The sequence below is a fragment of the Schistocerca cancellata genome, chromosome 6 (assembly GCF_023864275.1).
Source record: "Schistocerca cancellata isolate TAMUIC-IGC-003103 chromosome 6, iqSchCanc2.1, whole genome shotgun sequence".
Classification (NCBI taxonomy): Eukaryota; Metazoa; Arthropoda; class Insecta; order Orthoptera; family Acrididae; genus Schistocerca; species Schistocerca cancellata.
Genome location: NC_064631.1, coordinates 32,538,381 through 32,553,737, shown reverse-complemented (window position 1 = coordinate 32,553,737; position 15,357 = coordinate 32,538,381).

Below are 15,357 nucleotides of genomic sequence, written 5' to 3'. Positions count from 1 at the left end.
GAAATTCGTGGTGGGCCGCATCAAACCAGTCCGAAGACTGATGACTCAGAAAAACAGAAAAAGGGGAATACTCACGGCCAGAAGGCTCAGGGTGGTGCAAACGTGGGAAGCCAGCAGACAGCCGTACCACTGAGACAACACTCGTGCCTCTTGCAGCCAACTGAGCGGGTTTGGTCAAATTGTGGCCTTCCGAGTAGGGTGGGATGGGATGGGATTGTTTGAGGGGAAGAGACCAAAAAGCGGGGTAATCGGTCTCATCGGATTAGGGAAGGAAGGGGAAGGAAGTCGGCCGTGCACTTTCAAAGGAACCATCCCGGCATTTGCCTGGAGCGATTTAGGGAAATCACGGAAAACCTAAATCAGGATGGCTGGAGACGGGATTGAACCGTCGTCCGCCCGAACGCGAGTCCAGTGTGCTAACCACTGCGCCACCTCGCTCGGTGGTTCCGAGTGGGGGGATGATCCTTTCGGAGAATTGCCACACAGGCTGGACATGCTGCGCCAGCTGTGCAGTGATGTTGGGAATATTTTCCAACCGTAGACGTCCACGCAGCGCAGTGATCCCTTCAGGATCGTCATATTGTAAGGGCAGCAGTAGCAGATCGAACAGCTACCACAGCACAGATAAGAGGGCATATGAACCCAGACGTGTCAACACGAACTGCTGCGAACCTGTTATTGGGAGTGGGACCATGAGTACGCACACCTCTGGCCCGTCTTCCAACCACGCCATAGCATCGACGTGCACGGCTCGACTGGTACCGACAGAAGATCACTTGGAAGATAGAATGGCTCGTCCTGGTCTGCAGGGATGAAAGCAGGTTCTGTGATGATGATGATGTTTGGTTTGTGGGGCGCTCAACAGCGTGGTTATCAGCGCCCGTACAATTATCCAATCTTTGCTCAGTCCAATTGCGCCACTTTCCTGGATGATGATGAAATGATGAGGACAACACAAACACCCAGTCATCTCGAGGCAGGTGAAAATCCCTGACCCCGCCGGGAATCGAACCCGGGACCCCGTGCTCGGGAAGCGAGAACGCTACCGCGAGACCACGAGCGGCGGACGAAAGCAGGTTCTGCCTGTGCGCCAATGATGGTTGCTTGCGTGTACGACGTAAACCTGGTGAGCGCTCTCTGGGTAAAGTGCATTCGTTCAAGATCGACTGACCTCTTCCCAGGCATTATGGACTGAGGTGCCATAAGCTACAACTCTCGTTCACCTTTGGTGTTTCTGGAGGAGACGTTAACCAGCGCTCGGTTCTTGCAGAATGTTACACTACTGGCCATTAAAACTATACACCACGACGATGACGTGCTAAAGACGCAAAATTTAACCGACAGCAAGAAGATGCTGTGATATGCAAATGATTAGCTTTTCAGAGCATTCACACAAGGTTGGCGCCGGTGCCGACACCTACAACGTGCTCACATGAGGAAAGTTTCCAATCGATTTCTCATACACAAACAGCAGTTGACCGGCGTTGCCTGCTGAAACGTTGTTGCGATGCCTCGTGTAAGCAGTGGAAATGCGTACCACCACGTCGTTTCCGACTTTGATAAAGGTCGGATTGTAGCCTATCGCGAGTGCGGTTTATCGTATCGCGACATTGCTGCTCGCGTTGGTCGAGATCCAATGACTGTTAGCAGAATATGGAATCGGTGGGTTCAGGAGGGTAATACGGAATGCCGTACTGGATCCCAACGGCCTCGTATCACTAGCAGTCGTGATGACAGGCATCTTACCCGCATGGCTGTAACGGATCGTGCAGCCAAGTCTCGATCCATGAGTCAACAGATGGGGACGTTTGCACGAACAATTCGACGATGTTTGCATGGACTATGAGCTCGGAGACCATGGGTGCCGTTACCCTTGAGGCTGCATCACAGACAGGAGCGCCTGCGATGGTGTACTCAACGACGAACCTGGGTGCACGAATGGCAAAACGTCATTTTTTCGGATGAATGCACGTTCATGATGTTCGCATCCGTGTTTGGCGACATTGCGGTGAACGCACATTGGAAGCGTGTATTCGTCATCGCCATACTGGCGTATCACACGGCGTGATGGTATGGGGAGTCATTCGTTACACGTTTCGGTCACCTCTTGTTCGCATTGACGGCACTTTGAACAGTGGAGGCTACATTTCAGATGTCTCATGACCCGTGGCTCTACCCTTGATTCGATCCCTGCGAAACCCTACATTTCAGCAGGACAATGCACAACCGCATGTTGCAAGTTCTGTACGGGCCTTCCTGGATACAGAAAATGTTCGACTGCTGCCCTGGCCAGCATATTCTCCAGATCTCTCACCAACTGAAAACGTCTGGTCAATGGTGGCCGAGCAACTGGCTCGTCACAATACGCCAGTCACTACTTTTGATGAACTGTGGTATGGTGTTGAAGCTGCATGTGCAGCTGTACCTGTACACGCCATCCAAGCTCTGTTTGACTCAATGCCCAGGCGTATCAAGGCCGTTATTACGGCCAGACTTGGTTGTTCTGGGTACTGATTTCTCAGGATCCATGCACCCAAATTGCGTGAAAATGTAATCACATGTCAGTTCTAGTATAATATATTTGTCCAATGAATACCCGTTTATCATCTGCCTTTCTTCTTGGTGTAGCAATTTTAATGGCCAGTAGGGTATTAGGGCTGCTCTTTTGCTGTTCTTGTAACAGGAAGGTGATGTGTTGTTTCTCGCCCACAAACCACCCGTGAAACTCAAAGTGTTGCACAAGATCTGCAGCAACTTCTCCGGCCAGCACGACCTCCGGACGAGCACTTTCGGGATATGACGGGACGAGAAATGACTCGTGCGATTCGTCAATCAACAACTCTTGCAGAGTCGAGCAGGCGTGGCGTAACCTACCCCAGGACAGTATTCGCCGTCTGTACGATCGGCTGGTTGCCAGACTAGTGCCTGCAGTGCTGCCTATGGAGGCTAGACCGCCTACTAATATGGCTGTTTCAGTGTGGGTCATTACCTGGTACCTCATAACCGACTGCGCTATTTATCTGTAGATTAAACGTTTCACGTACTCCATATGCATTATAGCAGCAATAAATCTTCAGTGAAATGGAAACCTCAAAATGGGTGTAGTAGTTACTTCCTACTACATGCATTTTGTGAAATGACAATGATGGAAAAACCATCGAAGATGTATCTCGTACGAATGCTTGCCGACAATCGTTTTTCCTTGCACTCCTGAACATATGAAGGCTTGGAGTTATGCAATAATGTAATTCAGCATGTTAAACACAAAGTAATTCACCTGGTGATGATTGAGTCAGCAGCGGAACGTGAAGAGCGTAAGGGGCATACATCAGCACAATTCTAGATGTAAGAGACAACGTCTCTCTCCTAGTGATGGTGGTTTGACCACTGAAATACGTTGTGGACTGCATTAATATAATTCAAGATGACAGTCCACCAATAACTAAGAGACCATTACATTAGACGAATCGTAAGGCGCTTGATGATAACACTGATGTGATCGAAACAGTTCGTTTCAGGAACTAATACAATTTAAGGTATCGTGCAGAAAGTCGAGATCGTCGTGGACGGAACAGCAGCTAGGATTGGACAAGGACGGGGAGCGAAATCGACTGTATCCACTCCACGATAGGAAAACCTCGGAAAATATGAATCTAAACTATCGCAAAGACCTGCAGATATTTCACAGAGGGCAGAGGAAGAGCACGCTCTGTCGTCACTTTGCAAGAGTTTATTTTGGGTTTACGTTCAATTCTCCGAGTACGTACTATTGGCACATCAGTCTGAAAAGCTAGATGGCGCGACTATTTTCTCGAAGTTCTTTCTGAGGCCAGGTTTGTAATTGCATCTTTCTTTACATATGCTTGTAAATCATTTTTCAACAGGAAATAAGATGTAATTCTTCATGCTTTCCCGGCGATCTGTTGACATCTTGGACATTCGGCAATCCAGGCTGACGTTCGCGTCGTTCTCGCACGGTATTTCATTAAAGAAGCCATTGAGATTAAGGTCACAGACAATCTAATCAACCGTGAGTCAGGATACCAAATCAGCACTGCCTGGAATCCAGCGCTTGAGCTTGTGAAAACTCAACGCAGGACACTCCGGGTTCTACAAGAAATAGAAGTGGAGACCGAGAGAACAGCAGTGAGACAAGGTGTCAGACATTAGAGACCAGATGTGACGCACCCCAGGTCATGAACTGGACTTCAGAAGATGGCCAGGCCGGGCGCGGACCATAGAGGGCCAACGTAGCCGCGTCGGGCGGGCGCGCACCACAAACGGAACACTCGATTTGGCGCGGACCGATTAGGGAACGCCCAGCTCCTTCCAGGCATAAATACTGGACTCGATCGACCCGAGGACCAGTCTCAGGTAGCACCTGAAGAGGACAGCGAAGCGCGCTGTTGAAATATCGTGCGAGAACGACGCGAACATCCGGCTGGATTCCCGAATATCCAAGATATCAGGAAATAAGATACTCAGAAAGCAACATGCTTGTAAGTGCTGAAGGGCATGTGAGAGCTATCGCGCGTCTATAAAAGCGAGCGAGCTCCGCGCAGCGGATCACTCGCGCTGCTGCTGCTGCACAGGCAACTGCATTGAACGCTGCCAAGATGCCATACAGACGTTACCGTCGTCGCTCTAAGCAAACAGTTTATAAAACCATCGAGAACATTGAATTCTCAACATCTGCTGCAGACAAGAAGAAGAATGCTGTGAAGAACATTGCCGCCTCTGCACTTGTCGACGGACCCTGTGTTTTTTGTGGATGTAGACTTAATTTTAGTATTGATCTTAATGATAATTTTTCACATGGTAATGGTTGGCTTACTGTAGCCATTGTACGAGGTGGTAGTGGAGTACCTAGTGTTGGTGGACTTAAAAGCTTTGTAGATAGAGACATTATTGCCTACCGTACCTACCATATGGCAGAACTTGCAAATAAAGACTTCGGTAAATCTGCTTATATGTCTACCTCTGCTTTGTCATTGTATACACGTAACAAAAGAAAAATATCTAAGCAAACAGTCTATAAAACCATCGAGAACATTGAATTCTCAACATCTGCTGCAGACAAGAAGAAGAATGCTGTGAAGAACGTTGCCGCCTCTGCACTTGTCGACGGACCCTGTGTTTTTTGTGGATGTAGACTTAATTTTAGTATTGATCTTAATGATACTTTTTCACATGGTAATGGTTGGCTTACTGTAGCCATTGTACGAGGTGGTAGTGGAGTACCTAGTGTTGGTGGACTTGAAAGCTTTATAGATAGAGACATTATTGCCTACCGTACCTACCATATGGCAGAACTTGCAAATAAAGATGTCATGTAGCCTCGAGTTCGGCTGGCCAGATGTTGCGAATAATTTATCTGACTCGAGATAAACCTAAAGCTATATGGATTGATAATGACACTCTCCTATGTGAGTCCAGTGCCTTAACCACTGTACTAAGTCTCTCTGTTGTGTCGCTGACACGAAATATTCTTTATTTATGAAATAGGAAACAGTTGCGAACCTCACACAGCAGCCAATTACTAACAGAATAAAACCGAACAATAGTGTCTTGTGGTCACACTTGGCGAGCAAACAGACGAGGGTGGCGCATTGGTTAAGACAGTGGACTCGCATTCGAGACGAGCTCCCTTCATACCCCCTACGGCTGATCATGAAGACTGGGGTTCAGTGCCTGTAGACGATGAGGTTATCAGAGTCTAAACATAAGCCCGGAATGGACTAAGACGGAGGAGGCGACCTTTCGTCTCTTTTCCGCAGGAATTATCATTGTACTGCTTTTAATCGATTTAGAGGAGGAACGAAAACCTAAAGCTCGATGGTGGGACAGAGATTCGAACTCCCCTCTTCTTGTGATAACCACTGCGACACCTCGTTGGGCCACCGAAGTACAGTTTTTCTGCTTTTCTTTCATTCGGTTAGGGAAAAGGCCGCAACTGTTACTCTGAAAAATGACACATCATCGTCAGATCCGATCTTCAGCTTCATCTGTAATGACCTCATCGTCGACAGCACCTTAAAGCGTCAACTTTGTTTCTTCTTATCCAAGGAAACGTTTGTAGTGTCTCTTCACGCCGCGCTCTTTCCAGCATAACCACACTTTGAAGGTACACTCTGTACGCAGTAGACCACCCGTGTTGTCCATGCATTCAAGTGCACTCCGTACACAGCGGATTTACTATCATGTCCAGGCATTCAGGTACAATCTGTACACAACAAACTTGCCAACAGGTCCACATGGTCAGCTACACAATATACACAGCTGACTTACTACCATGTCTAGACGATCAGATACACTCTGCACCCAACACGCTTGCCAACATGTCCGCACGTTCACGTACATTGCGGACTACTCACCACGTCCGTACTTCCGACTACTCTCTGCACACAGTACATTTGAAATCTGCACACAGCAGATGTTCCAACATATCCACACATTCAGGTGGACTCTGTATACTTGCTAAAATGGCCACGTATTCAGGGGCAGGGTGTACACAGCGGCGTTCTTACCATGTTCACGTGTTACCGCGAAATCTTTATAAAGCAACCTTGTCAATATGTCCACACTTTTAGGTACACTCTGTACACAGTACGTTACCCACCATGTCCACGCATTCAAGTACAGTACGCACACAGTGGATTTGCTGACATGTCCATGCACTCAGGTGTAATTTGTACACAACGGACTTGTCAACATGATCGGGTGCTCTGCACACATTTGATTTCCTATCATGTTTAGGCGATCAGGTACACTCTGTACACAACACTCTTTCCAACATGTACACACCTTCAGGTACACTTTGTACATTGTGGACTACTCATTATGTCCATGCATTCGAGTACCCTCTGTACACAGCAGATTTGCTATCATATTCAAGCATTCAGGTACAGTCTGTACACAGCAAACGGACCAACGTGCCCACACATTCCGTTGTACTCTGCACAGAGTCGACTATTTACCATGTGCAAGCATTCACATGCAATAAACTTGGATTTGCCAATATGCATTGAGGCACAATCTGCATACAGCAGATTTTCCAACATGTCCACACGTTAAGCTTGTGCAGTACACGAAAGAAATTGCTCTGTTTACGCGTAGCATGAGCCTGCAACGACCTGGTGCCCTGGGTGGCACGATGGAGGTTGGCCCTCATGGCAGCGAACAGCCAATGACTCGTCGTCGCGAGACCTTCAGTTTACATGGGCTTCATGTTGACAGAGATGCAGGGTGGAGCTGTGTAATGGAAGAGACGGCCAAGGTCTCACGTGTTACTTTCGACAGGCGTTTAACATGGCTTCAGCGTGTAGAAAAACTAATGGTTCGCCTGCAACGCTAAACCCGACGTCCACACTTCCATAGTGATTGTTCTGTACAAGACGCTACTGCGCCGAGTTCTAAATTTCACAGCTGTCACGTGGGGAAACGCAACGATGCGCGTGTAGATCGCCTACAAAACTGAGTTCGCAAAATCGATTTGCACCCACTTCGACATTTACCGACGGCTGAACTTCATCGGGTAGCCAAGATCCCTTTCCTCTGGGAGAGATTAAGGCTGGTGACTTCCATGAGAAATGTGTTTGTGCACTAAGGTGCTACGACACAATGCCACTAGGTGGTCACTCCTGCTGCCAGGTTTCTTTTAACATAGCAATTGATCTTTTTTCCGTGTGTTTCATGTCATCACGGAAGGACAGACAAGAAAAATTGTCCAGTCAGCGAGGAAAATTGGGGAAAAAATTCGTGTAGTCGCAAGTTTTTGTACAGTGGTAGGAGGGAGATTTGTGAACAACATACCAAAAATTCTGAACGGTGGGGTGTCAGCGTGGGGGTGGGAGGTGGGGAAGGAGGGCGTTTAAAGGTAACTTTTTCTGTTTTTCTTGAATAACTTTAAAATGTTTCCCAGTAGCAATTTGAACTACATTAAAACTCCTGTATAAAAGATCTATTCATTTTTTCTGTAGGACTAACAGTTTTTACGTTAAAGACGATGGAAAATCACCGTTTACTGAAAATAGTGTGTTAATGGTATTAAGTTAGTGTTTATTGTTAATAAAGCAGGTTAAGAACAAATATCAAATGTGCGTATCACACGTAAGTGCACTACAGCCGTACTAAGGGATAAACTGCATTGTGAAGGTGTGAAGGGCCGGAAGGGAGGGGGTTGTAGGAGGGATGAAGGGGTGGATGGTAGTCGTCTGAGGGTAAGCAGGTCGCCCGACTGTGCTCATGCACTTTGCTCCTTCGTAGGTCTGCAATAGCTCATTTGCCATCTTCAAATAAGTACTCGCTTAATAAGCTGAGAATAACAACACGATCTAAACGCAAGCTCAGTGAACTTATTTCATCTGTTTATATAAAACAACCAGAGAGGAAATGCTGCGGAGGTACAGCCTGTCTGAAAACTGAAAAGCGAGCAGCGCTCGTATTGGGGGAAGTCGGCTTTCTTGGGACAACACTACAACAGCTGTACATAATGACTAAGAATCAATTTACCATCTAGCAGTGTAAAACAGCGTGTAGGCATTTTCGTAGAATCTGTTCATATGCGTTTCTTGCATTAATGTTATTAGTAATCCATACGTGTATGCGATGGAAAATAAGACGCACTGCGCAAGGGTCGGTATAACTTTGAGAGACACGCCGTAGTTTCTTCTTGTGACCGAGTAAGGAAGAGAGTATGGAGAATCGCCTCCTCGCTCTTCCGTTTGCAGGATTATCTTCTCTCGCACTTCTACCCATCAACTTCAACACCTTATGACACCCCCAAAACACGATTTGACCCTGAAAAGGCTGTACTGAGACGTTGTACACACATTTAATATTATCCCACTTCATAGAACAATAAACAATAATTTCGTAGCATTAAAACACTATTTTTAATAAGCTGCGTTATTCCCATCGCTTGCAATATCAAAAGGACTAACCCCTTGAAACAGTTTATTTTCTGCCTTACACAAAATCTCTAGAGTGGTCCTTTATTCCACTTTATTAAATTCTGTAGTTGTTTAGGCTTCATATAAGTTACAAATTTCCACCCATCTCTACCATTTATACCCTCCACAGAACATCCAACCAAACCCTTGAACACGAAATTTACCAAATTTGTCACTACAAGCAATATGTGTTTTTCCATCCGCTCCTGTTCCTCACAAAACATATTGGAAGCACTACCATCCATAGTGATTCTTTCAATACGTACCTGTTTTCTAAAAATATATGTAACTGCCTTATTAGTTATGGCATCAGCATACTTGTTACCAACAAACCCCATTTCATCCTGTATGTTGTATTGGTTCTGAGTACTATGGGACTTAACATCTTAGGTCATCAGTCCCCTAGAACTGAGAACTGCTTAAACCTAACTAACCTAAGCACATCACACAAATCCGTGCCCGAGGCAGGATTCGAACCTGCGACCGTAGCAGTCCGGGGTTCCGGACTGCAGCGCCTAGAACCGCACGGCTACCGCGGCCGGCTGCTGTATGTTGTAATGTGAGTTCTTAGTATAAGTATTAAAAAAATCCTCATGATCACCCTTCTGACGTGTAAATTCTACTTCAAGTGTATTGGTGAAAAGCGTCTTCCATTTACTCATCCTACCCTGAAACGGAAAATTAGGCGAAAATTCCTACGTCGCCGCAATAGCCGCTTTGGACGACAACCAGACACTCTCTTCTTCCTCACAGGACGATAGACTGTGGAGAAAAAATGAAGAGAATCTCTCTTATCGCAAATACACTGAAGAGCCAAATAAACTGGTACACCTGCGTAATATCGTTTAGGTCCCTGCGAGGACGCAGAAGCGCCGCACCACGACGTGGCATGGACTAGACTAATCTCTGAAGTAGTGCTGGAAGGAATTGACACCATGAATCCTGCACGGCTGTCCATGAATCCATAAGCGTACGACAGGGTGGAGATCTCTTCTGAACAGCACGTTACAAGGCATCCCAGATATGCTCAATAATGTTCTCTGGGGAGTTCGGTGGCCAGCGCAAGTGTTTAAACTCAGAGAGTGTTCCTGGAGCCATTCTGTAGCAATTCTGGACGTATAGGGTGCCGTACTGCACTGCTGGAGTGGTCCGAGTCCGTCGGAATGCACAGTGGACATGAATGGACGCTGGTGATCAAACTAGATGCTTACGTACGTATTACCTGACAGAGTCGTACACTCCTGGAAATTGAAATAAGAACACCGTGAATTCATTGTCCCAGGAAGGGGAAACTTTATTGACACATTCCTGGGGTCAGATACATCACATGATCACACTGACAGAACCACAGGCACATAGACACAGGCAACAGAGCATGCACAATGTCGGCACTAGTACAGTGTACATCCACCTTTCGCAGCAATGCAGGCTGCTATTCTCCCGTGGAGACGATCGTAGAGATGCTGGATGTAGTCCTGTGGAACGGCTTGCCATGCCATTTCCACCTGGCGCCTCAGTTGGACCAGCGTTCGTGCTGGACGTGCAGACCGCGTGAGACGACGCTTCATCCAGTCCCAAACATGCTCAATGGGGGACAGATCCGGAGATCTTGCTGGCCAGGGTAGTTGACTTACACCTTCTAGAGCACGTTGGGTGGCACGGGATACATGCGGACGTGCATTGTCCTGTTGGAACAGCAAGTTCCCTTGCCGGTCTAGGAATGGTAGAACGATGGGTTCGATGACGGTTTGGATGTACCGTGCACTATTCAGTGTCCCCTCGACGATCACCAGTGGTGTACGGCCAGTGTAGGAGATCGCTCCCCACACCATGATGCCGGGAGTTGGCCCTGTGTGCCTCGGTCGTATGCAGTCCCGATTGTGGCGCTCACCTGCACGGCGCCAAACACGCATACGACCATCATTGGCACCAAGGCAGAAGCGACTCTCATCGCTGAAGACGACACGTCTCCATTCGTCCCTCCATTCACGCCTGTCGCGACACCACTGGAGGCGGGCTGCACGATGTTGGGGCGTGAGCGGAAGACGGCCTAACGGTGTGCGGGACCGTAGCCCAGCTTCATGGAGACGGTTGCGAATGGTCCTCGCCGATACCCCAGGAGCAACAGTGTCCCTAATTTGCTGGGAAGTGGCGGTGCGGTCCCCTACGGCACTGTGTAGGATCCTACGGTCTTGGCGTGCATCCGTGCGTCGCTGCGGTCCGGTCCCAGGTCGACGGGCACGTGCACCTTCCGCCGACCACTGGCGACAACATCGATGTACTGTGGAGACCTCACGCCCCACGTGTTGAGCAATTCGGCGGTACGTCCACCCGGCCTCCCGCATGCCCACTATACGCCCTCGCTCAAAGTCCGTCAACTACACATACGGTTCACGTCCACGCTGTCGCGGCATGCTACCAGTGTTAAAGACTGCGATGGAGCTCCGTATGCCACGGCAAACTGGCTGACACTGACGGCGGCGGTGCACAAATGCTGCGCAGCTAGCGTCATTCGACGGCCAACACCGCGGTTCCTGGTGTGTCCGCTGTGCCGTGCGTGTGATCATTGCTTGTACAGCCCTCTCGCAGTGTCCGGAGCAAGTATGGTGGGTCTGACACACCGGTGTCAATGTGTTCTTTTTTCCATTTCCAGGAGTGTATGTAGACGTATCAGGGGTCGCATATCACTCCAACTGCACACGCCCCACACCATTACAGAGCCTCCACCAATGTGAACAGTCGCCTGCTGACGTGCAGTGATCATCAATCCACGAGGCTGTCTCCATACCCGTACACGTCCATCCGCTCGATAAAATTTGAAACGAGACTCGTCCGAGGAGGCAACATGTTTCCAGTCATCAACACTCCAAAATCGGTGTTGACGGGCCCAGGGGAGGCGTAAAGGTTTGTGTCATGCAGTTAGCAAGAGTACACGAGTGGGCTCTCGGCTCCGAAAGGCCATGCCGATGATGTTTCGTTGAAAAGTTCTTACGCTGACACTTGTTGACGGCCCAGCACTAAAATCTACTACAATTTGCGGAAGAGTTGCACTTCTGTCGTGTTGAACGATTCTCTTCAGTCGTCGTTGGTCCCGTTCTTGCAAGATCTTTTCCCGTCGCAGCGATGTCGGAGATTTGGTGTTTTACCGGATTCCTGATACTCACGGTACACTCGTGAAAAGGCTGTACGGGAAAATCCTCACTTCACCGCTACCTCGTAGATGCTGTGTCCCATCGCTCGTGCTTCGACTATAACACCACGTTCAAACTCACTTAAATCTTGATAACCTGCCATTGTAACAGCAGTAACCGACGTAACAATGGCACCAGACATTTACTGTCTTATACAGGGTGTTACAAAAAGGTACGGCCAAACTTTCAGGAAACATTCCTCACACACAAAGAAAGAAAATATGTTATGTGGACATGTGTCCGCAAACGCTTACTTTCCATGTTAGAGCTCATTTTATTACTTCTCTTCAAATCACATTAATCATGGAATGGAAACACACAGAAACAGAACGTACCAGCGTGACTTCAAACACTTTGTTACAGGAAATGTTCAAAATGGCCTCCGTTAGCGAGGATACATGCATCCACCCTCCGTCGCATGGAATCCCTGATGCGCTGATGAAGCCCTGGAGAATGGCGTATTGTATCACAGCCGTCCACAGTACGAGCACGAAGAGTCTCTAAATTTGGTACTGGGGTTGCGTAGACAAGAGCTTCCAAATGCCCCCATAAATGAAAGTCAAGAGGGTTGAGGTCAGGAGAGCGTGGAGGCCATGGAATTGGTCCGCCTCTACCAATCCATCGGTCACCGAATCTGTTGTTGAGAAGCGTACGAACACTTCGAGTGAAATGTGCAGGAGCTCCATCGTGCATGAACCACATGTTGTGTCGTACTTGTAAAGGCACATGTTCTATCAGCACAGGTAGAGTATCCCGTATGAAATCATGATAACGTGCTCCATTGGGCGTAGGTGGAAGAAACTAAAATCACCTCTAACATGGAAATTAAGCGTTTCCGGACACATGTTCACATAAAACCTTTTCTTTATTTGTGTGTGAGGAATGTTTCCTGAAAGTTTGGCCGTTCCGTTTGGTAACACCCTGTATAGGCGTTGCCGGCAGCAGCACCGCATACCGCCTGTTTACGTATGTGCTTATTTGAATACGTATGCCTGTAACAGTTTGTTTGGCGCTTCAGTGTATAATATAACTTAATTTTGTATAGGAAAGCACTTTCGCTAGAAGCCGTGGTTTTCGTGTTATTCAAGATTAACATAAAAAAGTGACCTTTAACCCTTTCGTAAGCCGTGGGAAACATGCTTCCCACTACAATGAACTCGCTCCTAGTCCCGTGGGATTCACAGTTCCGACCTCTGTCCGGTGCTACCACCTAGTAAACAGTATAGGGTACTGCTTCCAATCGGAGGTTCCCGCCGTTTTTGCTGTACCTTCGCGCAGAGGCATTGTATAGCTGAGTGCTGCTCTGTAGAGGTGCCTTTCAGTGCTGTTTGCGTGACATTTTGTGATTTTTTCCTCAAAGCTATAGTATAAAGTAAATTTATGAAGGAAAACGTAAAATTGGAACGAGGCGAATTCCAGTTTGCAACAAAAGGAGCCATTTCTGCAGTAAAATGGATGGATAACCGTCCAGTCACTTTCCTGTCCTCAATTCATGACCCAAGAGAAACAGCCACATTGAAAAGGAAAAACAGGGATGGTACTAGTACAGAGATTTCTTGTGTTGAAGTTGTGGCAGAATACAACAAAATAATGGGTGGTGTCGCTAAATTTGATCAATTACGGGAAAGGTATGCTATTGTCAAACGTTCAGTAAAACGGTGGAACATAATATTTTATTTCCTGGTGGACGTTGCTGCAGTGAACAGTTTTATCCTGTGGAAAATAAGTAAAAGAGAAAGTGGATAGCAGGATCAGCTCACATACAGGATCCATCTAGCCAGAAAATTTATCGCTGGCTTCTCATCCCAAAAAAGGCGTGGACAAAAACCAGTCTTTCTGGCAAAAAGGGGTAAAGTGCCTGAAGATTTTCGTCATGTGGCTGTAGGGGAGCATCAACCCATTTTAGGAGAAATCTACTGGACGTGCCGTGATTGTAGTACCAAAGCTGCGGAAAAGAGCACTCGCTGTGTTTGTACATGTTGTCAAATACCACTTTGCATAGACCCATGTTTCAGAAAATTTCATGGCAAGTGATTGTGAACAATCATTGTAACAAGAGAAGTAAATTTATCAAATAAATATGACATATATTGAAAAAGTTGTTTTTGTCATTTAACTCCAAGGAAGGGCAGTGGGAAGATTACTTCCCACCTTGTTGTGTGACCTCACATTCACAGTTGTAGCAAATTTGATATTCTGTATGATAAATATACCTATCTGTTAACTACTATCTGCTCTCCATTCATTAAAAAAACTGCTCAATAATTTTGTCCACGAAAGGGTTAAACGTTTTTAACCTCCACCACCACCACCAACCTACACTCACACCACACCGAGCAAGACCTCCACTGAAGACACGAAGAAGAGGATAGCTAAAGAGATCGGCTTTTAGGGAGCCTTAAGATTGCAAGTGACGTACCTACGTGAAGTCTGCCACAGCGTACGGCGGCTGTTGACACTTGCTGTGCCCGCGTCGCAAGTGTACGCAGGCAGAGGACCGGGCTGGCCGCCGGCTGTGCGGTAACTGGCTGCTAAGTGGCGGCGCCCTGACACCCATTCACCCATTATCTGCCGCACTCCCTCGCAGCCCCAGCTGGTTGCGACGTCGCGGTGACGCGTTGCTCGTGGCGCACCGCTGCCGTAGCCAATCGGCTCAGTCGGGTCACAGCTCTGCCGTCGACGTGGGCCCTCTCCGTTTCCTTCAGTATTCCGCTGCTAGAGTACTCTTTTGGCGCGAAACGTCTACAATTTCGAAATGACTAGCACAGATAGGAAACGCAGTTACGTAAATGACGTCAAGGCGATTTAATGGTTTGCTAGAATTACGGGGTCGTTCAATAAGCAATGCGACACATTTTAATTTGATAGCAGCTTGGTTTTATTCACGATTCCAATACACCGTATCATTCCAATTACACTACTGGCCATTAAAATTGCTACACCATGAAGATGACGTGCTACAGACGCGAAATTTAACCGACAGGAAGAAGATGCTGTAATATGCAAATAATTAGCTTTTCAGAGCATTCACACAAGGTTGGCGCCGGTGCCCATCGCGATTGCGTTTTATCGTATCGCGACATTGCTGCTCGCATTGGTCGAGATCCAATGACTGTTAGCAGAATATGGAATCGGTGGGTTCAGGAGGGTAATACGGAACGCCGTGCTGGATCCCAGCGGCCTCGTATCACTAGCAGTCGAGATGACAGCCATCT